The sequence below is a fragment of the Balaenoptera physalus genome, assembly GCF_965194825.1.
Source record: "Balaenoptera physalus genome assembly, chromosome: 17".
Lineage (NCBI taxonomy): Eukaryota > Metazoa > Chordata > Mammalia > Artiodactyla > Balaenopteridae > Balaenoptera > Balaenoptera physalus.
In genome coordinates this window covers 2,636,832-2,660,757 of record NC_138895.1, presented here as the reverse complement: position 1 = coordinate 2,660,757, position 23,926 = coordinate 2,636,832, and the positions used below count along the sequence as shown (strand labels likewise).

The window sequence follows — 23,926 nt, the reverse complement described above, 5'->3', positions numbered from 1 at the left end:
CCCCAGACATTGCAGGTCAAATGAAAGATACAAGGAAATTCTTTCAGGCCTCAGACCAGACTTGGCACTCACTATAAACCATAACCAAGGCCCATTATGCAACAGAGGTGTTTGCAAATAACTAGGTGATTTAAGGTTAATCTGGGCAACACACGAAGACCTCCAATCCTGAGGCTGAAGAGAACATACAACAACTCTTGCCATGTCTTTGGGAAATGTGAACTCCAGGATGGTGACAGTAGTTTGTATTCTGAATTTGGTTTAGTTTAATAAGCATTTGCTGAATTCCCTGCCAACTACACACTGGCATTCGCCATCTACCTTTACAAGGATTAAATCATGAGCCGCTGCAGCTGCTGACCTTCAACACCCCCAGAAAAGAGCTCAGGGTGGAGATCAGGAATCAGGCGCTCTGTGCTCCGGGAAAAACTGGCGGAACAAGCTTTCAGACAGTCAGATATTCTCAGAAGATTTTATGAGCCCAATTCTTGCATCTCCTCATACCTAGAAAAGCACTAAAAGCATAAAGAGTGACATCAGCTCGTGACTAGCAGCCAACCTCCGCCAAAACGTGTGTGCACCCTCTTCACTAAAGTCCTGTATAACACTGACCGTCCCCTACCTCTTCGGGGCAGTTTCTCAGAGCTATCTGAAAAGCTGTCTCCCGGACTATAGTACTGATCTTCCCCCAAATAAAACTTAACTCACAACTCTCACTTTGTGCATTTGTTTTCAGTCGACAGCCTTCTGCGTGCAAATAACAGAGCATTTCTGATATTACAAGGCTCCTGCCTACACAGGATTCTGTATTCATGAAGTATGCACTCTGGCTATTTTCTGCTTAATATTAAAACTGAAGCAACCTGGTGTGAAGAATTAAGTTACTGCAGCAAGTGTTACTTTCCAGTTGCCAGGACCACACTCGCTGCAACACTGGACCAAGAGCTCTAGGAATAAGTTGTCTTATGGGCATCTAGATTAATCGAAGTCTAAACAAATCTCTAAATAATTCTGGATGATGGGACAATTTAAAATTATATCAGGCATTCAACAACTGCAGAGGACCAGTCTTGCGGGAGACCCTGTACTGGGTGCTGGAGAGCAGCAGGGAACACCATGGGCCTGCGCCCAGACTTTGTGGATTACACATCAGTAGGAAGGCACACACTCACCAGAAGTAAATTATGCACGAGAAGTGCTAAATGCAGGCATAATCAGAAATGGTCTGAAGGTGGAGAACCCCAGGAAGACACTGAGCTGTCGGCCGATTTGCTGTTGAATCACTCACCCACAAGAACAGCACTTGGTCCTGTTTGCTAACTACATCCTTACTGGTAGTCTTACTAAAAATGACATGTGGTCAAGTTTAATGCAGTTGCGGAAGAAGAAAAAAAAAAAGTCTAGAACTCTGAAAAATTCCTCTTGCAGAATGGGGAAAGTAAATGCATAAAGAAATGAAGGGGAGAAAAGAGGGAAAATGCTGTGGCAGGTGATTCATGATTTCAGCTATTTTCCTAACTTGACCATTGTTACTTATTTAGCTTACGGTAGGAGACTTTCGGGTGCAGAAATTCCTGCTTGGGAATTTCAGAAAGCGAACCCTTTAAGACTGTTCCGTGACCCATCACGGTGAGTACACAGTTAGGGCCCGGGACCAGGAATGCAGGGGTCAAGGGCACCGCAGATGGAGAGACTGCAGGAGGAGCGGAGCGGCCGCCGGACCTGCATTCACACTCCATTCACTGCAAACACAGTTGCTGAACTGAACGCCGACCAGCTCTTAGCAACTCTGCTCCGTCTGCGAGCTCCTCCCTAGGGACCTCGGCTCTGACCTCGCTTGCAGGGTTTCCGTCAACAGTATCTGATTTAACCGCTTTTGCACAAAGACAGCCACGGTGGGAAGCAGCACGGCATCCAGGGCGCTCTAACTGTTCACCCGCGGAGGCAGCCCGCGGACACGGTCCGCACGTCTGCAAGGCCGGCAGCCGCGGGCAGAGCCCTCCCACCGGGCAGCCCTCGGCCCCGCCTCCTCTCCCGGCGCCGCCCGAGGTGGGTGCAAGCCGCCCGCCGTGACGGAAGGACAGGCGCCCACACGCCGCCAGGCACCGCGGAGCAGCACCAGCTCACAGACCGGTCCCAGCTCCGGAAACAGCCGCCCCACGCGGGAGGCGGGGGCGGGAGGGCGGCGGCGGCGGCGGCGGCTGCTCTCGCGGGATCTCTCTCTGCCTCCGTGTCTTCGGGCCCCATCGAGACCTCGCGTGGTTTGGGCTAGGGGCGGGGCGAGCCGAGGGGCGGAGTCGGATGGGGCGTTCCCGGGCCTTGTTGACTTCAGCGTCCTCGCGGCGGCCCTCGCGCCCGCCGCTGTCCGCGCATGCCCGGTCCCCGCCGGCTCGGAGGCCGCGGCGCTCGGGCTTCCCCAACCAGCGTCCGGGCCCCGCCCCTCCCCCCGGCGGCGGCGGCGGACGTGTTGTTTTGGCGGCGGCGCCGGCTGCCGCGGAGCCAGCCGAGTCCCAGCGCCTAACCTGCGCCCGCTGCGGCGGGGCCACCGACTGCCTCGCCACAGGTAAGGCCTTCGCCCCGGGCTGGGGGCGGGGTCGGGGGCCAAGGGGCCGGAAGGGCCGAAGGGGGCCGAGGGATTGAGGGAGTCAGGGGGTGGTCGGGGGCCGGGAGGGAGGGAGGGAGGTCGGGGCCGGGCGGCCGAGGAGGCGGGGGGAGGCTGGGCCCGGGGGTGGAGGCGGGTCTGGGGCCGGGAGGTCGGAAGGGCCGAAGGGCCGGGGGTCGGGGCCGGCGGCTGAGGGTTCGAGGGGGCCTGGGGGCTGAGGGGAGGCTGGGGGCCGCGGGGTCCAAGGAGGCGGAAGGGCCGGGGGGCCGGGCCCGGGCCCCGCCGCCGCGACTTTGTTGTTGTCGGCTTCGGAGGAGGCGGACCTGCCCGCGGCGTCTCGCGCGGCCTCGGCTCTGCGGCTGGAGGGGGTCTCGGGGGCTGGAGCGGCGCCGCCTTTTCTCGTTTTCGGGTCTCGGTTGGGCGGTTACTGCTGTAGAGTGCGGGCTCGTCCTCCGCCGGAGTAGCGGGGACCCAGGCGTGGAAGCGCACGGGGAGAAATTTTGCGAATCCAATTATTTTTTTGTTTGTTTGTTCCCCACTTCCAGAACTGTGTTTCCATCTGTCCTCTTCTTAAAATTTAGAGATCCTAACTGTGTTTTTTAAATTACACATTGGCATCCTTTGGGTACGGAGGAGGAAGTACGGTCTTCCCGATAGTTTTTGCTCGCAGTTTGTTATGTATCATTGTTGCAGAAGTACTATGTGCTCTTTAAGGAAACACAGCGCAGCCGCACAGTGACGAAGTGTGTCCTCCCCCCGCGCCGGCCCCCCACCCATCTCCCCCCCGCTTACTGCCCAGGGGAACCAGTCTGCAAGTGTGGTGTTTAGCCATTGAGGATTTGTCTGTGCGTGTGATAAATATGGTTTAAAAACACAGTTGTCCCGTTATTGTAAATCGACTATACTTCAATAAAACCAAAACAAAAAACAAAGTTGGGATCGTATATAGTATATAGTTCTTATTGGCCAGTTCTACTCATGGTTGTTTCTCCATTTTATGACGTACCTCATTCTTTTAAAAACCTACAGAGCTCTATTCTTTTAATCGATGAACATTGTCGTCCATAGTTCTGTAATCTTTTAGCTTTTAGTTAGCTTTTAATAAGGTCTACAAACTAATGTTTTGAAACATAATGTGGTAGAACTTTCAGAATGTCTGCCAGTTGGGGATACTTACATATTAGGAAGTTGAGTAATATGTTTACATAGAGCTTAATGGTAGCTTACAGGAGGCCTGGGTGACTTCATAAAGCAGGTTACTAAAATACTTCATTTTTTGTTTTTTTAAGTGCATTTTTCAGAGTAAACTTAAATTCCATATGCTCAGTTGAAAACAGATTCAGTCCCTCAAATGTGAACTGGCCCCTGTGTGACGAAGAGGTAAAGGTAGGAGGCCAGTGGCCCGCAAGTCTGTGTCTCAGGCAGGTACACCATAGGGAGTAAGCTGTTAAGTGGAGGGATGATAGCGGCTGCTTACTGTTCAAGAGGACGGGAAACTAGGGAATCTCTACTACACTTGATATTTCTGCGTGCAGAAGAACTGGAGGCTTTGTTGATCTAATCACCGCCTTGTATCTATTAAAAATGTGCTGTGCGTTCATCTTGGTGCTGGCTTCCAGGGAAAACAGAACTGAGTAAGGTAATCACAGAGAACCATGTGGTTCTCAACATGTATAGCCTGAAATCTGAGGCCCAGTTGTGTAGCATTTTATTATTTGGGAAACTGTGTTTAGAAGGAATCAGAAACATCCGTGGCATTTTTAGTTATCCTTGCTGGTAATAGAATGCTCTTTCTTATGTATTTCTCATAACATAGGTGGCAGTCTCTCCTTTCTGTGAGTTTTTAAAAAGAGGCTCTGAGAGATTAAACTGGTGAAGACCCCACTGCCTTTTTAGTGGTGCTGACTGCATTAGACTCAGGCCTGCTTCATGCTTCAGACATGCTTCCAAGGACCTGCTTTTTGCTCTGCTGTGCTGCCCCCCATTAATGAAAATTACCTTACAAAATTACTGATCTTAGAGTTTCCTTCTCTTTTTTGGCTTGGAAACGTTCCTTATAAAGTAGAGACATAAATATAATTGTACGCATTGAAAAATAATCTAAAGGATAATTAGTGTGAAACTCTAACAATATCTATTTATTTTTATTAATTTATTTTTATTTTTGGCTGCTTTGGGTCTTCGTTGCTGCGCGCAGGCTTTCTCTAGTTGCGGCGAGTGGGGGCTTCTCTTGGTTGCGGTGCACAGGCTTCTCATTGCGGTGGCTTCTCTGGTTGCGGAGCATGGGCTCTAGGCACGTGGGCTTCAGTAGTTGTGGCACGCAGGCTCGTAGTTGTGGCTCACGGGCTCTAGAGCTCAGGCTCAGTAGTTGTGGCGTATGGGCTTAGTTGCTCCGTGGCATGTGGGATGTTCCCGGACCAGGGCTCGAACCTGTGTCCCCTGCATTGGCAGGCGGATTCTTAACCACTGTGCCACCAGGGAAGTCCCTCTAATGATATCTTTTAGATGAGGTTTCTGATGGTGTATTATTAAAATATTGAATTCCTTGAGGTGATGCCACTAAGCAAGAAGATGGGGGATTGTGTTACTTTAGTTTTCAGTCACTCCATTTGATGCCATGCTAAATTTGGATGTCATAGTGAATTGTAGCTCTTACAGATGCTTTTATTTCTTATAGACTAGTCTCATTTCATTTAGTATTATTTTTATGAACCCCATTACACTCTTTGTAAACTAATATGAAAACAATACAAAGAGGGTCCTAAAAAGATTAAAATTTGCTTATTTATTTTGGCCTCCTAAAACTGCATCATGACAGGGAGTTTAATAGAGTATATGTCATAATATTATGGTTATTGATCTGTTTTGGTTTTCCAGCAGATGTGACAACTGTGTGGTTTAAAGAAATACGGCACGTACTGAAGTTAAAGTATGATCAGTTGTAATATGTATTTGAGAAGAAACCCACGTATAGGAAAATATTTGAGCTTTTATTCTTGGCATTTGTTACGGATGGTAATTAGATTCACATTTAAATGGCATATCTGCCATCACTTGTCTCTTGGACAACTTACACTGGATGTGAGTGGGTTTTATAGTTGTGGGATACAGAAAAACAATTCAGCACCAGCAAGATGTCTTTAGAATACGTTAGGACTTCCAGCTGTTGGAGGATGGGGAATCCAGTTCTGTGTGTGCATAGTCTCAAAAATTAATAGGAGAGATCTTGTGGCTGACGGGGAGAAATACACAGTTTTCCAGTTTAGCCTAAAAATCGTTTTGGGGTGGCATACATTTATGAGTAGCCATCAATAAACTATTTAGGGCCTATGAATGGTAACAAAAGCATCAGCTGTGATCTAGAGTTTAATATCTAGATGAGATTTAAAAGCTAAGTATGAAAGAAGTCTTGTGGAATTGCCTAAGGACCTGTTCACTGATAGCTCTGTTTCTAGGGAGAAACTAGTTAAGACGCAAGAGAAGCCAAAAGAGAGGGGAGATAATCTGAGAGCTGGCCCTCAGAGTAGACAGAGGGAAAGGGGGGTCCTCAAAGAGTCAGCTCTGTGGTTGGAGGTCAAGGGAGATAAGAACTTAAAAGTTACAGTTCTTCGAGATACTGAAAGAAAGTCTAATTACGATTATTATGCTGTGGTAGCTGTGTCCTGCTGGGGGTTGAGTTGGAATAATTAACACTTTGCGGTAGTGTGCGGGCTCTTGTGAGCCTGTAGTAACCGCAGTGCAGTGAGTCAGTTCAGTGCGTGACCTCAAGTGCGGTGAGCATCTGGGAGCTGTGCAGTGTGAAGTGTCGCGAGGCCCTTGTCTCCCCTGTTCCTGCCACAGGCCAGCGCCTTGGACTCGCTGTCCCTGGGGCCTTTTGTTTATTTTCTCATCTCACTCACGTACACGTGTTACCTGAGATAGAGTTCTCGTCTCCATTTTTTGGAGCTGTGTTTTCTCCTTTCTGGCCGCCTCAGGCCCCTGGATCCCACTGTTCATTCCCTCTTTGCTGAGGCCCCAGTTTGCATCACCAGCTTCATTTTCTTTCCAGAGCTTCAGACTTGCCTTTGGTTGTTTTCCTTGACAAACTCTTTAAAGTGGCTGTCATTTTGTTATCTTGAATCAAATAGATTCAGAATTGAAGTGTTTTCCTTGCAAATTTAATTCTTTTTCCTTCATTTACTTGTTTATGTTAATGATCCTCACATTTTCTTAGTCATCTGGACTCAAAATCAAAGGACACCTTTGATTCTTCACTTTGCCTTTTCTTATAAATGATTTGTCATTTTATTGCATGTGGTTCCTGATTCTCCTGCCTCTTTTCCATTTTCCCAGCAGTTAAGTAATTTTAATCCCTTTGCTTCAACTGCCATTAACAGGAGACATCCCTAATCTCTAGGTTTTATCATCCATCATGTTTGCTGCTATCAAATTAATTGTACTAAATGCAGCCCTGATCATTTTTTTTTTCCCTGCTTGCAAACAAAACCAAACCCCAGAACTTACGGAGTGTTTCTTCTGACAGCCACTGTGCTGGGTGCTTTGTCTCATTTGGTCCTCGTAATAGTTTTATGTTGTAGGTGCTATTATGCCACTTTACAGAGGAAGAAATTGAGACTTCATGAGCCTGAAGGAGTTGCTAGTAGGTAGGTGAACTGGAGTTGCAATCCCAAGCATGTCTTCCAGTTTTGTGTTCTTGACCTCTGTGCCTCCACCGCGTGGCCCTGACCGACTCTGGAATACAGTCCTCGTTCTTCACCTTTTTGCCTTTTCAGAACTGCATTACGTGGCTCCAGCGTCCTTCTCAAATGTGTTCCTTGTTTCATTCAAACTTCTGGTTTCTTACGCATTTTCTTTCGGAGTTTCCTCCCTTTCCTGTCTCTACTTTTTGAGGCCCTCCTTGTGGAAGGCTTGCTGATGCGCTGTATTTCCCTAGGGCTCCTCTTCCCCGTCTGCGAGTAAGGTCTCCTCTTCCCCATCTGCGAGTAAGGTCTCCTCTCATTCATATAGTTGCTTAACCTTGTGATGAGAACTTTCTACTCTGAATTTGTTTTTGAGTACTCTAACAGTTGTAATTGGATTAAAAAATGCTCGAAAACAGAAACCGTGTGTTGCGGATGCTCAGGAGATGGGTGTGAACGAATATGAACATGGTCTCTGGTCACCCACCCCGTTAATGGCAGTTTAAGTAGTATTTGATTTTAGTTGGTAGATGACACCCAGTAGCTTATTGGAGTTTTTAATTTTGTGTATGTGACAAAACCAGATTTTCTTGTTGTAGGCTATCTAATGAGTTCAATTTTCGGATTCATTTCTAGGTAATTATGATAAGTTGTTTTTTCTTAAAAATTCAGTTTTTTTTTTTGTATGTACGTGTCTGAGTTGTTGACAGTTGTACATATGTATAGTATATGTATATAAATTCTTAAAATTAATGGTTTGACATTTGCATTCTTTTCGATGCTGTTGAATTAGACATATTGTCAAATGAACTACAATATTCTCATAAGCTCTCTGGCCTCACACCTTTCTCTGTGCTTATGTAGATATGGGCCTATCCTGCAGTGTCATTTATTCCTTTTTTGTGACACCAGGAAGCTCCAACTTTTGGTCAGCTGAAATGCCCTCACACAGATTATACATAAGTCTGCTTCCTGAAGAGTTCATGTGAAATTTCAGATTATTTTGAATCTACCAAGGTTAATGGTTACCATGCAAAGGTTAAAATTTTATATTTCTCTTATATCTGCCTCTGCATCTTGTATTATAGTGTAAGTAATACAATATAAGTATTATATTAAGTAATTAGTTTCTGCTTTATCATATAAAAATATAATCCTTTCTGTTAGGAGTTGAGAATGTAGGATATCGTGGTGATGGTGATAGGGGGACACATTTGGGGTTTCTTTTTGGAATACTAAATGTATGATTATAAAAGAGTGAGATTGATTCTCAGACTAATTAGTCAGTCTTCCTGCTCTCGACTTCATAAAGGATTAAAGTAATCACAAATACTTCTCTAAAGATAAAAGTTTTAAGCAAGTTTAAAATAAATGATTTTGAAAATAGGTACTATAGTCACATGGTTCAAAGTTTAAGTGCTATGAAAAGTTTATAGACTGAAAATGGCTCCTCAGCCGCCCAATTTCCCCCCTGGGAGGTAGCCACTTATCTCTGGAATGATACAAAAGAAACCATTTGTATACGAGTAAATTTGAATAAATACTCTTTTTCTTTCCAGTTAGGATGAGGTTCATTGCAAACAGTTTCACTTGCATTTTTCACTCAGTGTATCTCTAATATTCCGTAACAGTAAAGAATTTCTTCATTCTTTAAAAAAATCTTTTTGCAGCCTCAAAGTATCTGCTATATATTGCTACATATGTAGATTGTATATATTATCGTTTATTTAACCTTATTCCCTGCTGATGGACATTTAGATTGTTTCCAGTTTTCTACTGTTATACCCATTGAGGCACCTGTTTGAAGGAAGAGAAATAAAAAGATCTTTCTCTCTAGGGAAAAATAAAAATTGAAAACTGAAATGGACGTTTCTTGGGGAATGAAATGGTTTCCTCTTCAGGCCTGATGATTAGTGGTAAGCGAAGGATGGGACCCCGTGAAGGTGCCTGCTGCAGTCCCTGGTGGGTGGTTGGGTGGGAAGAGGGGGAACGGCAGTGGTGATTGGCAGCAGCTCCCAGGACCAGTTGTCTGCTCTGGGCGAGGCCATCTCTGCCTGTGTTCAGAAGTTCTGTGCTTGGAAAGGATTCTTGATATCTGGAAACTTGTCTCTGGGACTGTGGCCTGTAATAGTATACTTAACATAGGAAATCTGTTCAGGGAATGAGCTAAGATCCCTGGGTGTCATCTAGAAGGAAATGTCGTGGCCAACAACACAGTATTTTTTATGAGGGCATTAATTTTTTACTGTAGTATTATGGTATGTTCAGACATAAGATTGAAACTACTGAAATAAGTGAAGTTGAACAAATTCCTCCTTCAGCAAACCTCTGCCATCCACATCGCTTGCTCATGGGTTGTTTGGGTAATAATGGCTTTTTAACAGTGTCGTGTGAATCCTTTCAGACTTTATGTACAAACAGAGATAACATTCATGTATCTCAAAAATGTCAGTCAGAATCCTATTGAATAAAAAGTCATGGTAAGAATGATGGAAAGTCAGAATTGAATGTAATAACAAGTGAATAAGGTGATGATGGGATGTCAGGTAAATAATGAATGCTCCTTGATTCCTTCTGACCAAGGGTGCTATAAATACAGACTGTTATTGTATACAAGTGTAGCAGCTGCTAAAGTTGTGTAGCTGGTCTATCAGGTTACTCCTAACAAGTCATTTAAGGTTTCCCAAGCTGTGCCTTTTTTTTGTTTGTTTTTTAAACATAGTAGATATGGCTTACTGAATAGGATGAGTTACCTTTTCTTTGTTATTTTTCAGTCATTCTGTCCTAAATATGGGATTTGAGTGTTTTTCTGATAGGCATCAAAAAATTAGTTTTTAGGTGTTTGGTAGCTATGTCATTTCTCTTTATGCTCGTACTGTATATGCTGCCTGGGTCCACATGGCTCAGGTTTTTGTAACAAGGGTTCGTTTGCACTGACTCATTTCTGAACACCTATGATTCTCTTTTGGTCACTTACACACACTTTCCTGGCCATCGTAGAAATAATAGGTAAAAAGGTCATTTGTCTTTGTTCATCCCCAGATCCCGCCACATATAATAGCAGTAAGAATTCCTTGTAGAAAGACTAGAAAATATGGATAAAAAAGAAACAGATTGTGGGGAACGTAATCACCCGGGGTGTGTGTCCTCTAGTTAATTCTGAGAGATTTCTGTATTAATGAGAACACCAACTAGAAAAGCCCAGCTTTATAAATCCTGCTGCCATATAAGGCGAATACATTTGGTGATACAAGCATGGAAAATGTGAGTGCTTGAATTTTCTCTGACCTGGATGCTTTGCCAGGTAACCAAGGCTGTGGTAGGGCCTCAACTTAGCATGTCAGGTGATTTGTGCACATGAACGGCCAAGTGCTGAGTGGTTTAGCTGTTGGTGGTGGGAGCCCCACGTGTGGCAGTAGGTGGCTTAGTATCCACCTGTATTGCTGTTCCTGGTTTAATAATTCAGAGCTTTTATTCTGATTGTGTATCATTGTATTTTTGTAATCTGTCTTTAAAATACTGGATCTTCAGTTTATTAGAAAGAAATATTTAGAAATGCCATAGCTCAAAAACAAACACAAAATGAACCTTTCTTTGTTTGACAGTATTTCGAAGGATGGTGTATTTTATCCCTGTGACTCCTGTGAGTCCTGGTACTCTTAGTCTCCTGTTTGCATTGTAGTCTCTTTTTAAAAATTAATTAATTAATTAATTAATTTTTGGCTGCATTAGGTCTTCGTTGCTGCACGCGGGCTTTTCTTTAGTTGCGGCAAGCGGGGGCTACTCTTCGTTGCGGTGCTGCGGGCTTCTCATTACGGTGGTTTCCCTGGTTGCGGAGCACGGGCTCTAGGTGCGCTGGCTTCAGTAGTTGTGGCACATGGGCTCAGTAGTTGTGGCACACGGGCTTAGTTGCTCCGTGGCATGTGGGATCTTCCCGGACCAGGGCTTGAACCCTTGTCCCCTGCATTGGCAGGCAGATTCTTAACCACTGCGCCTCCAGGGAAGCCCCCTGCATTGTAGTCTCTTGATGACTAGGGTGGATTTTTAAATTCATGGTCATCTTGATACTCAAATATAAGAGAAGATTTTGGAACACATGAAGGTAGTTACTACAGTTTTAGTTTTAAGAAAAAGCCTGGCAGTGGTCTGTAGTGATTTAACATGTATTGTAAATACCATCGTGAAAGAATTACTTCAAATACTTGTAAACCATTTTAATGGTTCAATGGACTTGACTTTTTTCCTGCAAATAGAGTAATTTTGAACCTTTATTCTTTTATGAAGCAGAGAAATTAGAAGTGGCAAAAGAAAGATTTAGGCTTTTCTGCAGTGATTTATATAAATATCTGTATTGTAACTGTTCCTGAAATTGGTTTGATTCTGAAGGAAAGGGAGAGATCACCATGGTCTTAAACTAGTTGAGCCACCTTATTGTTTATGGCAAAAAAGCTTTTTGTAAGCTTTCTGTTTCTTGTTAAGAACTTGTTCAGTTGTCGCTGTTTAGTAATCGCTGGTTTTGTTGTGCCTAGATAGTACATCCTGTATGTGTTTGGGACCACACCTGCATATGCACGTGCGCACGGACATCTGCGGTGCACGGCTCCAGGAGGCCCCATTCACACAGACACAGAGTGATTGCCATTCCCTGCGCTGCCTCAGGAAGTCTCACACTGTGTGTGACTGATGCTCCCTGGAACGGTGCAGTACGAGATGCTAATATCTTGGTGCTTTACCATTTTCACACTTTGGTATAACTTTCCCTTTATTTAATCTTTACAACAGCCTTGTCAAAGAGTATCTTGTCTGGTGAGTAACATTAGTCTCATTTTATAGATGCATGAACTGAGATTCAGAGTTAGTTCCTTTTCCTGAATCTGCTGAATCTGCTTTCTTTCCTATGAAATGATCTGCAGTCTTTAAGGCCAAAGGGCTTGGTGTGAGAATAGACCTAGAACTCAAAGCCCATTCTGCCTCCTAAGGAAGTTAGGTAATCCCTTTCCTTGGAAGTAATCTGTTACATGGGGTTTTGTTAAGATTAAATGAATCAAAATGGCAAAGCTTTATATGCAGTAAATGCTCAACTAATGACAGTTGCACTAACGATAAAGGTAGTAATGCTTTATGAGTCGCACACTGCTTTTCAGAGGTCATGAGGTGAGTTGTCACTCGGCGGAGCGAGGGACTGGCACAGCAGTAGTGCCCATTTAAACGAGAGGCCAGCCTTGGGAGCAACCTCACGTCAGTATTGTGTCGGGTGGGGGGGGGTCAGGAGTAGCCGGGGAGCCGGGACGCGGGCGCTGGGGAGCCGCATTAGGCTCGCTCGTCCTCCGTTCGTTTTTAGTGATAACACGCAAAGCACCACCTGTAGGGCAGTCTGTTTTTAAAACGGTGCTGCTCCCTCTTGAGGCTAACCTGGAATCATACCTGTAGGGCAGTCTGTTTTTAAAAGGGTGCTGCTCCCTCTTGAGGCTAACCTGGAATCATACTACATTAAAGTTTGAGCAATTTTGAATCTGCTGCAAAAATCCTGACAAGTACCAACAGCTGAGAAAAGGTGCCAACTCTCACGTACAGGGTCTTAACTCACGCTGAACTGAATTTTTGTCAGCCCTCAGAATGAATCTGTGCAGTGGCTTCCCACTCTCCTAAAAGTAAGGGCAGGAATTGAGCAGATTTGAGCCCTAAGTGGTTTTATTTTAAGCTTAGGCACAATTTCTCCCAATGGTGTAGCATATTAGGAATGCTCAAGTTTTTTTTGTGATACTGCTCAAGGGTTAGGACTGGGCATACATTTTCATTTATAAGAAAAAATGATTACATGCCTTGAGAATAACCAAACCAAAAAATTGATGGTTTTATTTGTTGCAGTTTCCAGTTAGTACTTCAAATTGAATTGCAGGGCCATCTTTAAAGTCCTTGTATAGTCTGCGGTATAGTTATTGTTGTTTCAGGGGACTTCGGGTTGTCTTAATGTGACCGTGCCTTATCTGTAAGGGAAAATGAATTCCATGTTCTGTCAAGGAATATGAGCGTATCTCTTGCCGCTGATTATCCTTGTGATCTCTTATTTTGTTTCCTGTATCTTAGGTGAGTAGAATGGAGTCAGTCCCCAAGTGTACAGATACAATTCCCTGTGGAGCAGCATTTGGCTGTAGACTTCGGGCAGCGTGGTAGACAGATAATGCCCCCTTCCCCAGGGTGTTCCTGCTTCAATTCCTGGACCCTGTCAGTATGTTCCCCTGTATGGCTCAGGGGAATCAAGGTTGCTGATGAGCTGACTTTGATAGGGAGAGTGTCCTGTGTTACCCTGATGGGCCCAGCGTGATCGCAGGGCTCCTTGAAAGTGGACGGAAGAGGCAGAGCGAGGACTCGGCCTGACGCGGCTGTGAAGACGGGGGAAAGGGGCCTAAGCCACAGAAAGCAGACGGACACGGGACTCCTGAAAACGCAAGAGTGACCCCCGTAGAGCCTCCAGAAGGGAATGCAGCCCTGCCTGCACCCTGACCTTAGCCCAGGGAGACCTGTGGTAGACTCTGACCGCCAGGACTGTCACATAACGAGCCTGTGTGGTTTTAGGCAGTTTCACTTCGGTAGTTTGTTAAGGCAGTGATAGAAAATGTATACGGGTAATAATACATTGTGATCATTTGATTCCTTAGTGAAATGATTGCTAAGCAACCCCTTCCCCCAACAGAATATTTAGATGACATTTACAAAGCTGATAAAAAACTAGTACTGCTGTGTTTATTTTTATTTAAAATTTTTTTTTAAAGGCTTGGTTTAGAGCATTTATATTAGTGTTCTTTTTATTTATTTATTTACTTTTGGCTTCGTTGCTGCGCTTGGGCTTTCTCCAGTTGCAGAGAGCGGGGGCTACTCTTTGTTGTGGTGCGCAGGCTCTAGGCACGCAGGCTTCAGTAGTTGTGGCACGCGGGCTCAGTAGCTGTGGCCCGTGGGCTCTAGAGCACAGGCTCAGTAGTTGTGACGCATGGGCTTATTTGCTCCACGGCATGTGGGACCTTCCCGGACCAGGGCTCGAACCCGTGTCCACTGCATTGGCAGGCGGATTCTTAGCCACTGTGCCACCAGGGAAGTCCTACTGCTGTTTTTATTTTTTAGTTTTTTTCTACTGCTGTTTTTAAATGGGGGTGGTCTTGAGCCCTGCCAGGTGGGGTTTTCTCTCATTTTTGCAGCGTCCTGGAGACACCTCTGAGTTTTTGGAGCTTCGTCCTTTCTTTATATTGGGTAGGTGAATCAACATGGTGTACAGATGCTGTGGAAGTTGGGAGAACCACAAGTATGAAGACCATCTTCATACTTGAAGATTTTGAAGTTAGTTGTAGTAATCTAGCTAAAATTGATAGGGATGGTGATAGAATGGAATTTTCACTGAGAGCAGTGGGAGTAATGGAAGAGAGTAGCTACACTGCAAGGTGGGGGGCTGTGTAGAAGGCTTTGGATGTACTGTATCTGCAGTGATGGTGGGGACCCCCGGCCCTGTGAAATTAACCTAGTAATGTATTAAATGCACTGGAAAATTTGTACTGAAGAGGAGGGTGATTTTGAATCAGCAGAGCAGGAGAAAGGAGAAATACATACCTGCCCTCAAAATCCTGAGGCAGTATGCTGGAGGAAGACATGGACAAAATTAACAGCTATTTAAGTCGCTTTTCTGGCAGACAGAAGCTGGGGTCCTTGTGAATTTGCTACATGGAATCCTTCCAGTTTGGGGGAAAGAGCCTTGTATTTGAAGAAGTTGTATATACTCTTCGTTCTCAGTGGGAAAGAAAGACTCTCCCTCTGCATTCACTGTAAATAGACATAAATAAATTTCTACCCTAGGCTCCCCTGCTGTAAAAAATGGAAAAATGACATTAAGGTAGTTGGATAAGGTAAATTATTATTTTTGAAAATATTTTTGTTTTTCCAGAACACATATACCTCCCCACACAACACACATTAAAATAAAACTAAATGCTCTGTAGAAACATACGGATGTCTTTCTGGCTATTCCTGCTCTTCTCTGGTGTTCAGTGTATCACATTTTTAGGGCAGCAGCAACGTTTATATGGCTTATTTAGCGTTTTTTACTGTTGCTTTCTTCCAAAATTATTTTCTGCTAAATGAGTAATACAACAAATCCATTGAATTCTTTAGGGCCTGTTTGTATATTTAGTTTTCCCTCTGTGTTCCTACAACTCTGGGACTGCTTTTTCCAATAAATGTTTTTTGATGGTCTTCTTTCAATTTGAAATGCCACTGGCAAGAAAAAGTAACCTTTACTATTGCTTATCTCTGGCATTTGTTTCAAGAATTTGGCTTTGCCGTTTCCCTGTTCCTTCATTCCTTTGTGGATCTCTATTTTTAGCCTGCCTACCATGCCTACATGAAATTTAATGAGTTTTTCATTGGTTTTATTCTGTCCTTTTCCAGGTGTGCTAATAATTATTGAAGTCTCTACAGGGGAAACAAGGGAACCAGAAAGATGCTGTGTTTCAGTTAACAAGCTCATGTTTAAGCTGACTCCAGTAGCTGAGGCTACCAGGCATCCTTCTGTCTAAGAGTGTGACCCAGTGATGGATCTCCTGAGAAGGAACTTTAATTAATTAATTAATTTATTTATTTTTGGCTGTGTTGGGTCTTCGTTGCTGCGCGTGGGCTTTCTCTAGTTGCGGCAAGTGGGGGCTTCTCTTGTTGTGGAGCACGGGCTCTAGGCGTGCGGGCTTCAGTAGTTGTGGTGCGTGGGCTCAGTAGTTGTGGGTCGCGGGCTCTAGAGCGCAGGCTCAGTAGTTGTGGTGCACGGGCTTCGTTGCTCCGCGGCCTGTGGGATCTTCCCGGACCAGGGCTCGAACCCGTGTCCCTTGCATTGGCAGCCGGATTCTTAGCCATGGCGCCGCCAGGGAAGCCCCCCTGAGCAAGAGCTTTAAGACGGCGGAATTGGCGCCTGCTGCCCTCAGTCTCCTGGTTGCTGTTGGCCGTCTGACTTCCCTCTGTGATCATGGTGGACAGCTCTCACAGCACAGAAAAGCTGGTGACAAGTGTTTCACATCTTGCCAAGAAACTAAGATAAAACACAGTCACATACTTAGAAGTTTTAAAAAAAGGGGGGGTCGTTGCAGGATATAGCAACTCGCGTCAGATCCATGGGACCGTGGGTGTTTTGGCTGGCATAGTGTCAGGGTCTCGTGTATACTCAGTTCATTTTACTGCCTAACTGTCTTTCGTTCTCTGATGGACGTGAATGTAGTCTTTCTGGTTTTCAGGTTTGTATGAGTCTAGTTTTTACAGGAAAGGAAAACCACACGGTAATTTGAACAGGGAAAGTTTAATGTGAAGAACTGTTAGCTATAATGGGATTGGCTAGTAAGTAAAGAGAGCCCTAAAGAATATAGAAATGACACAAGGAGCAGCCACTACTCCTGGGGCTGTGGTTGAGCACTCAAGGAGGAGGCCCACCTGGGGCTGAGATCCAGGCCTTGTTGAGAGGGTGTGTGGCTCATTGGATGGCAGGGAAGTTGCTCTGGTGCCTCCTTGATGGAATTTTCCAGAAATCTGCTCTCTGGGGTATGAGGCAAAAATGTTAGAGAGGTGTTTCACCAGAGGCTGCCTTCTGCAAAGTGCCCAGGGCGGCCGCTGAGGGAGCCAGGTGCCGGGAACCCTCTTGCTCTGTGGGAGCCTGCCGAGACATGACTGGACCGTCCAAGGCCAGGAGTCCGCAAGCCGAGTGAGGCGGAAAGTTAGGGTGTGGAGCTGAGAGGAACGGAAGGTGGGGCAGAGTAAGGGCGGTGAAGCCTTGTTCGTGGGACCTGTCTGGTTTGGGAGGAAAGTGGTACTGGTAGGTGTTAGCAGATTGTGGCCCATGGGTTCAGCTGGGCCCGCTGTCTGTTTCTGTGTAGCCTACAAGCTAAGAAGGGTGTTTACGTTTTCAGATGGTTGGAAAAGTACTAAAAGAAGAGTACTGTCGCATGATGTGAAAATTCTATGTAATTCAGGTTTCAAGGGTCCATAAATAAAAGTTCTGGGACATAGCCACACTGTTTGATTTATAAGTTGTTTGTAACTGCTTTCGCTCTAGAAGCACACAGTTCAGAAGTTGTGGTGGAAACTATGGCTTGCAAATCCTAAAATACTTGCTCTCTGACCTTTTGTAGAAAAAGTTAGCTCAAGGACTGGGGACACTGAAGATTAAGTGTAGTGGTAGAAGGATCAGCAAGTTAGATGTAAGATGTGCTTGGAGAGTGAAATAAGGATTCCGGCGGGCAGTGGGTGGGCAGGTCCTCAGAGATGAGACAGTTGCCGTTGTTGGAGTTTTGGTGCTTGAGCAGTTGTTGAAGGTGCCCAGGATGGTGGTGAGAGCTGGCGGCCGAGAACCTGCAGCCGAGATGCCCGAGTCCCCACTGACACTGGGGGAGTGGACACCTCAGGGTCCTCAGTGTGCGGGTGGGGAGATCCGTGTGCTCAGATAGGAGAGTGGAGTGGGAGGTAGAAATGCACAACATCTTCTGCCCTTTTCCAACAAGAGTGAAAAGCAGTCATTATCAATCTTCTAGGCCTTCTTAAACACGGAAGATTATGTATGTATATGTGTTTTCTATAGCTTCTTATTTTTATATGTGTGTGTGTATATATATGTCTATATGTATACACAGACACATATGTGTTTTATATATATGTATTTTAAACTAGTATCGTGAGTTCACATTGATTCCTCCAGTTCCATCCAGCTCACAAGATATATCCTCACAGTCTTTCCCCAATCTTTCCATGCTTTGGTTTCCCTCAGAAACACCATAGGGTTATTGAGATCTCATTGACAATTGGCACCTAACATCCACAGTATTTTATGTGTCTTTATTATATTTTATTGCTAGATTTCTATACATTTGATGAATGTTTCTTGAAATGGAAACATGTTCTTTTGTGAGAGGACTAAGTAGGTCTGTATTAAATCATAAAAACAGCTGTTGAGCACATGGTGTGTGTTACGGACTCACAGGCAGTTTACGTAGATTATCCCATGTATTTCTCACTAATCCTGAGGTAGTTATTATTATTAATATTGGGTTTACCATGTAGTAGCTGAGGCCTGGAGAGATGGATTATGTTTCCTGAGGCCGCATAGCTGGGAAGCTGTACAATTAGGGTTCCGACCCAGAACCCACACAGTATCCTATGAGCCTTTATTTAAGTATTATTTTTATTTTAAAAGAGCACTTTCTGTTAGAACATGACTCATAATGAACATACAACTTGATGCGAAGTTACGATTTGATATACTAATACTCATTCTACAGATGATCCTTGTAAGGGTAGCAAAGAGTAAAGTAAAATTAAATTATATTCCTCTTGATGTGGCTCCTGTTGAATTCTGACCAGAATTTCGCATTGCGGAGGGTTGTGACTCAGCACGGTAACCTCTGTGCCTATCAGAGTTCCTGAGACTAGGTTATCAGTTTTCGTTTATTAAATGAGGAAATCATCAAGTAAAGTCTTTTTGTGCAAAACACTTAAAAATTAAAATATCCAAACGTAAGGTAGTACTATTTGCTTTGAGTAACTTTTTGTTGAGGGAACATTTAGTGTTTTAAATACGCTATTAATAAACATGATTTTACTAACCCAGTTTGACTACTGTTTATAGTTTGAAGACCAGTCTAATTTCATTTTAAAATGAAACGGTTTCTTACATTACTAGAGATCTTTAGTTCTGTGAATTCATTTTAGCCAAATTAAAAGTAATTTTTAAACATTTTTTCTGAAAATATGCTAACTATTTAAGAGACTGATTTCCTTGAGCAGAGACTGTGTGCACTGAAGCCATCCTTTGACATTCTTTCCTCAGCGTGCCTGTGTCGTGCTCATCTTGCCGGATCCGTGGTGAAGAAGTGTTCAGTGCAGCCTGGAGGGAGGTACTGAGCTATAGTTTTAAAAGCTTTTGCAAGCATTTTGATTGCTTAGTTTGGACAGTTTTCTCAAAATGAGATTTATTAACTAAAGGAACCACTGATGACAAATTAATCATTTGAACTTAAGGTGAAGCTCTTAGCACTTACTTCAGAGCCCATAGCATTGTTATGGTCATCTTAGGACGACAGTTCATTTCTCAGAACTTCTTAAACTTTCTCTGGGTTGTGAGTAAAAATAAGGATAGAACTATTTGTCCCCATAAATGAAATAAAGCTATAGTATCAATGTGGTGTGTGTGTGTGTTTGCATTTCTCAAGGGTCTCAGACCTGCATATCTAGTCATTTTATTTCTGATAATGTGAATATTAGTAGTAGTGCATGACATAAGATCTGTGAATAAGGCTGAAATATCTCTGTACTTAGGAAATCCAGAACAATTCACTCTTAGTTGGTTTTCTTCATTCGTATGGTGCAGGTAATACCACCTGTCCTGAAATACCCTAAGGTAATTATGATATTATGTGAGTTGGTACTGAAATATAACAAGGTGTTTTTGTTTTATGCAGCTTTTACTAGTGTCTGTCTGTAGATAAAGTGACCATGATGGACTTCAGAAAGATGCCATTTTATAGAACTACCATATGACCCAGCAGTCCCACTACTGGGCATATACCCTGACAAAACCATAATTCAAAGAGTCATGTACCAAAATGTTCATTGCAGCTCTGTTTACAATAGCCAGGACATGGAAGCAACCTAAGTGTCCATCGACAGATGAATGGATAAAGAAGATGTGGCACAGATATACAATGGAATATTACTCAGCCATAAAAAGAAAGGAAATGGAGGTATTTGTAGTGAGGTGGATGGACCTAGAGTCTGTCATACAGAGTGAAGTCAGAAAGAGAAAAACAAATACCGTATGCTAACACATATATATGGAATCTTAAAAAAAAAAAAAAAGGTTCTGAAGAACCTAGGGGCAGGACAGGAGTAAAGACACAGACGTAGAGAATGGACTTGAGGACACAGGGAGGGGGAAGGGTAAGCTGGGATGAAGTGAGAGAGTGGCGTGGACATATATACACTACCAAATATAAAATAGATACTAGTGAGAAGCAGCCGCATAGCACAGGGAGATCAGCTCGGTGCTTTGTGACCACCTAGAGGGGTGGGATAGGGAGGGTGAGAGGGAGACGCAAGAGGGAGGAGATATGGGGATATACGTATGCTTATAGCTGATTCACTTTGTTATAAAGCAGAAACTAACACACCATTGTAGAGCAATTATACTCCAATAAAGATGTTAAAAAAAAAAGAGATGCCATTTTATGATATTGGAAAACTGTAGTTAACCTACTTACATTCTTTATCTTTGCTTGGTAAAGCGCTTACTTAGACTTTCTGAAAGTTTTTAAAGGTGCCATCAAAATAATTTGATGTAATCACTGTCTCCCAGTTGAAAAAACCAAAACCAGAAAAGATAAGCACTTGCTCAGAACCATCCTGTGTGACAAGGCCAGGCTTTGCGTTACACAGTATATGTTAATATAGAGAAAGAACATCTTTGGCGTGAGCTCATCTTCTGGTTTATTTTATAAGGAAATATTGGAACAAATGAGTGGAAGGGAACAGATACAAATCACCTGAACTGATGAGTAGTTTCCAAACCGTGTAGTTTTGCTTCGGAGTATTCTTTTATTTTTATTTGAATATTGTCCTGTGTGAATTCATAATTTTTCAAATAAGCCCCACTTTGAAAGCATGACCCAAGAGGAGCTGAAAATATGTATGCTTTTCTCTCATGCTTCCCCATCGATCTCATTACGTCCTAAGAACATTGTCACTTAACGGACTGAAAGCGGACAGCACAGCTGCCATTTCAGTGTTCTGGTTCAGACTTTCCCCGAGTTAGAGGAGGTAAACAACTTGCAGGCTGGGGCTCCTGTGAGACTGTTGTTAAGTGTTAAGGATTGTAGTATAGCACTTCTTAATACTTCTTGAAAAATTGAAAGATGTTAAGTAAATATCCTCAAACCTGATGAGGTTATTCCCCGAGGATTGGTCTTCTTAGGTCACAGACGCACGTGTATAGTGAGGGTGTTTGTGGTCTACGATTAGGGCTGTGCTCAGTGACCACGTGCTTGCGCGGCAGTGGTGGAGGTTTGACAAGGCCGTAGATTCAGATCTTTGAGTAAGACGAGAGGAGGAGAGACTCCTGGAGCTATATGAAGTTCTGTAATTTTCAAAATAATAAGATTTCAGATTGAGCTGCTTCATATCTCTTCTTTTAAAAAAATGTGTATTTCTTTATCCCCTCCTGTCCTGTACCTTGAACTCTTCAGCGAGCCGCCACCTACCGCTTCTCTGTCCGTCTGTAAGTTCGTGCTGTTGTCCACTGTCCCAGGTGGTGGGGAGGAGGGGGGAATTAGAAGAATGCGGGGCACTGTGGGGAAAGGCAGCGGGAGCAGCTCTGGAGTCGTGGGGTTGAGAAGGTAACTGAGAAGTCCGCATCTGTGAATATAGGCATCTTAGCACTTGCCGAATGTCAGAGTATCTAGTGTGGATGCTTGAACAGATTTTCTTTCATTTCTTCAGACTGTCTGTGGTAGTGAACTGAAGGGCTGGGGAGGAGACAGTGGCTTATCAGTTTGCCTTTCTTCCTGGCGCTCCAGCTTCAGGGTTCACACTCTCCCTCTAGAACTGTGTCTCACGGAGGCCACTCCCTAGGTGATAACTACGCCAGATTCCAGAACTGGTCCTTCTTTGTGTTCCCTCTTTGGTCTTCTAGATTGAAAAATGAAAGTTTGGAATGTGCGTTGTGTCATAGAAGTGAAAAAGTGAAGTATTTACTGGATTTGTGTGTTATTAGGAGCTTTATATGTAGCACACTCTTTACTCTTCACAAATTGGTGATGTGATAATTATTTTTCCCATTTTATAGATAGGGAAACTGAAGATCACAGGTTAAGCAGTTCGCCCGAGGCTGTACAGTCAGTAAATGACATCAGATGCTTCATTTCCGTCTAATCCAGGGGTCCCCAACCCCCGGGCCGCAGACCAGTACCGGTCCGCGGCCCTAGGAGCCGGGCCGCGCAGCAGGAGGTGGGAGGCGGGCGAGCGAGCCAGGCTTCATCTGCCGCTCCCCATTGCTCGCGCCCCAGCCCCCGGTCCGTGGAAAAATTGTCTTCCACGAAACTGGTCCCTGGTGCCCACAAGGTTGGGGACCGCTGTTCTCATCCATTCTTTCTTTGGAACCAAGAGTACAAAAGGGAGGAAAAAAAGGAAATGAGAGGTTGAGGAGAGGGAAGGAGATCTGAACTGAACATCTTTTCAGCTAAGAGAATGAAAGGTTCTTCTGAGTGAGAGGTCAGGAGCCTCTGGGCCAACTGTTGTGTTTCAGGAGGGTCCACGGCTTGACAGGCTTGACAGACCGGATTTGCGTGGTGGCTCACCCCTGCCGGCTGTGAGCTTGTCTCGTGGTCTTTGAACTTTGTTCAGACTTTGTTAGTGCTGCTTTGTAGGGATGCTGAAGAAACAGACTCCAGTGCCTGGTAGGTAGAGGTACATAGAGAATTGCATGTGTGTGTTATTAGTACTGAAAGAAGGGCAAGCTTTGCATTATCCTTGGATGTAGAGTTAATGAGATGTTCTCAGCAGCTTTTGGCATGGAGTAGCGAACCTTGGCTCACCCTATTTTTTCTTTTTCTTCCTTTCATAAGTCTCTGTGTTTCCTCGTGTTTGTCTGTCATCATTGAGAAAGGTTCCCACGCAGTTCTCTCTGTACTCAGAGCGGCCTTGGTGCATGACTCCCACGGCAAGATCCTTGAGGGCTTGAGGAAGACAGAGCCTATGCTCGTGCCCTCCAGTAGCGTGTGCTCCTTTGTCTGGGTCACCAGTCTCCCTCCCCCAGAGCTGGGTGAGCTATGTCCCCACCTCTGCGGCGACAGGAGCACAAGGAGCGACCGATGGCCACCGGCGCCGGGAAGGCCGGGAGGGCTCAGCCTCCAGCCTGTTCTCTCCCCACCCTGTGGCGTCTGTCTGCCACCGGCTTGCTTCCTGCCTCCTTTGACTTGGCTTTAACCTTCCAGAAAGCATCCCTAAGCTGCCTGAAAGACACCATGGTATGAAATGGGGCTGCCAGTAGTTCTTTCCCACAACCAGGTACATTAAAGTCACCTAATTTTGAAAGCATGGCAAGCAGCTTTTGGAGCGCTTGGAGATCGTGTCAGGCGAGCTTATGTGAATGTGCCCTTTGCTCCTCCACCCTCGAGGAGTGAGAACTGTTCTTAGGAGTAAGTGCGACAGCTTCCTTCTGGGACAGAACTGCTCAAGCTGTTCAGTCCTTGATTCTGACACTTTGTCCTGTTCTACCTTTACCCTTTCTTCTTTTTCTCAGAATCCTTATTTTGCTTTTATTGTTTAATGCAGGACTTGAACACCCCTAAATTTTTTTTTTTTTCTTCTATGTTACAGAAAATGGCAGGAGTGGGGCAGAAAAAATTGTGATTGAAATGCTGAGGCTCAGACACTTATTCCTAGATAACTAAAACTCAGTTGTATTCAATGCAGGTTTAACTGATGCCAAAATAGCAGAGAAATCAGAGCCCTGGGGAACCTTAGGAATCAGAGACTTAGCCTCTTCATTTCACAGGTGACGAAGTGATGGTCTGGAGGGTTGCCCAGAGCCATACAGCAAAGCTATCAGTGGGATCGAGGCTAGACCTTGGTCTCTTGA

At 44.5% G+C, this 23,926-nt stretch overlaps 1 protein-coding gene across 9 annotated transcripts in view; it reads left to right on the top strand.

Annotated features, from left to right (window-relative positions):
- Nucleotides 1-2,312: 2,312 nt before the first annotated feature.
- PCMTD1 (protein-L-isoaspartate (D-aspartate) O-methyltransferase domain containing 1) overlaps nt 2,313-23,926 on the top strand; it is a 62,030-nt gene continuing 40,416 nt past the window's right edge. For 3 of the 9 annotated variants that reach the window (XM_082433056.1, XM_082433055.1, XM_082433058.1), the window contains exons 1-2: nt 2,426-2,563; nt 19,124-19,190. The gene's annotated coding sequence lies outside the window, so the exon portion shown is untranslated. Of the gene's footprint in view, nt 2,564-19,123; nt 19,191-23,760; nt 23,843-23,926 lie in introns of all 9 variants that reach the window. The other 6 variants (XM_082433060.1, XM_082433061.1, XM_082433066.1 and 3 more) reach the window with 6 other exon arrangements.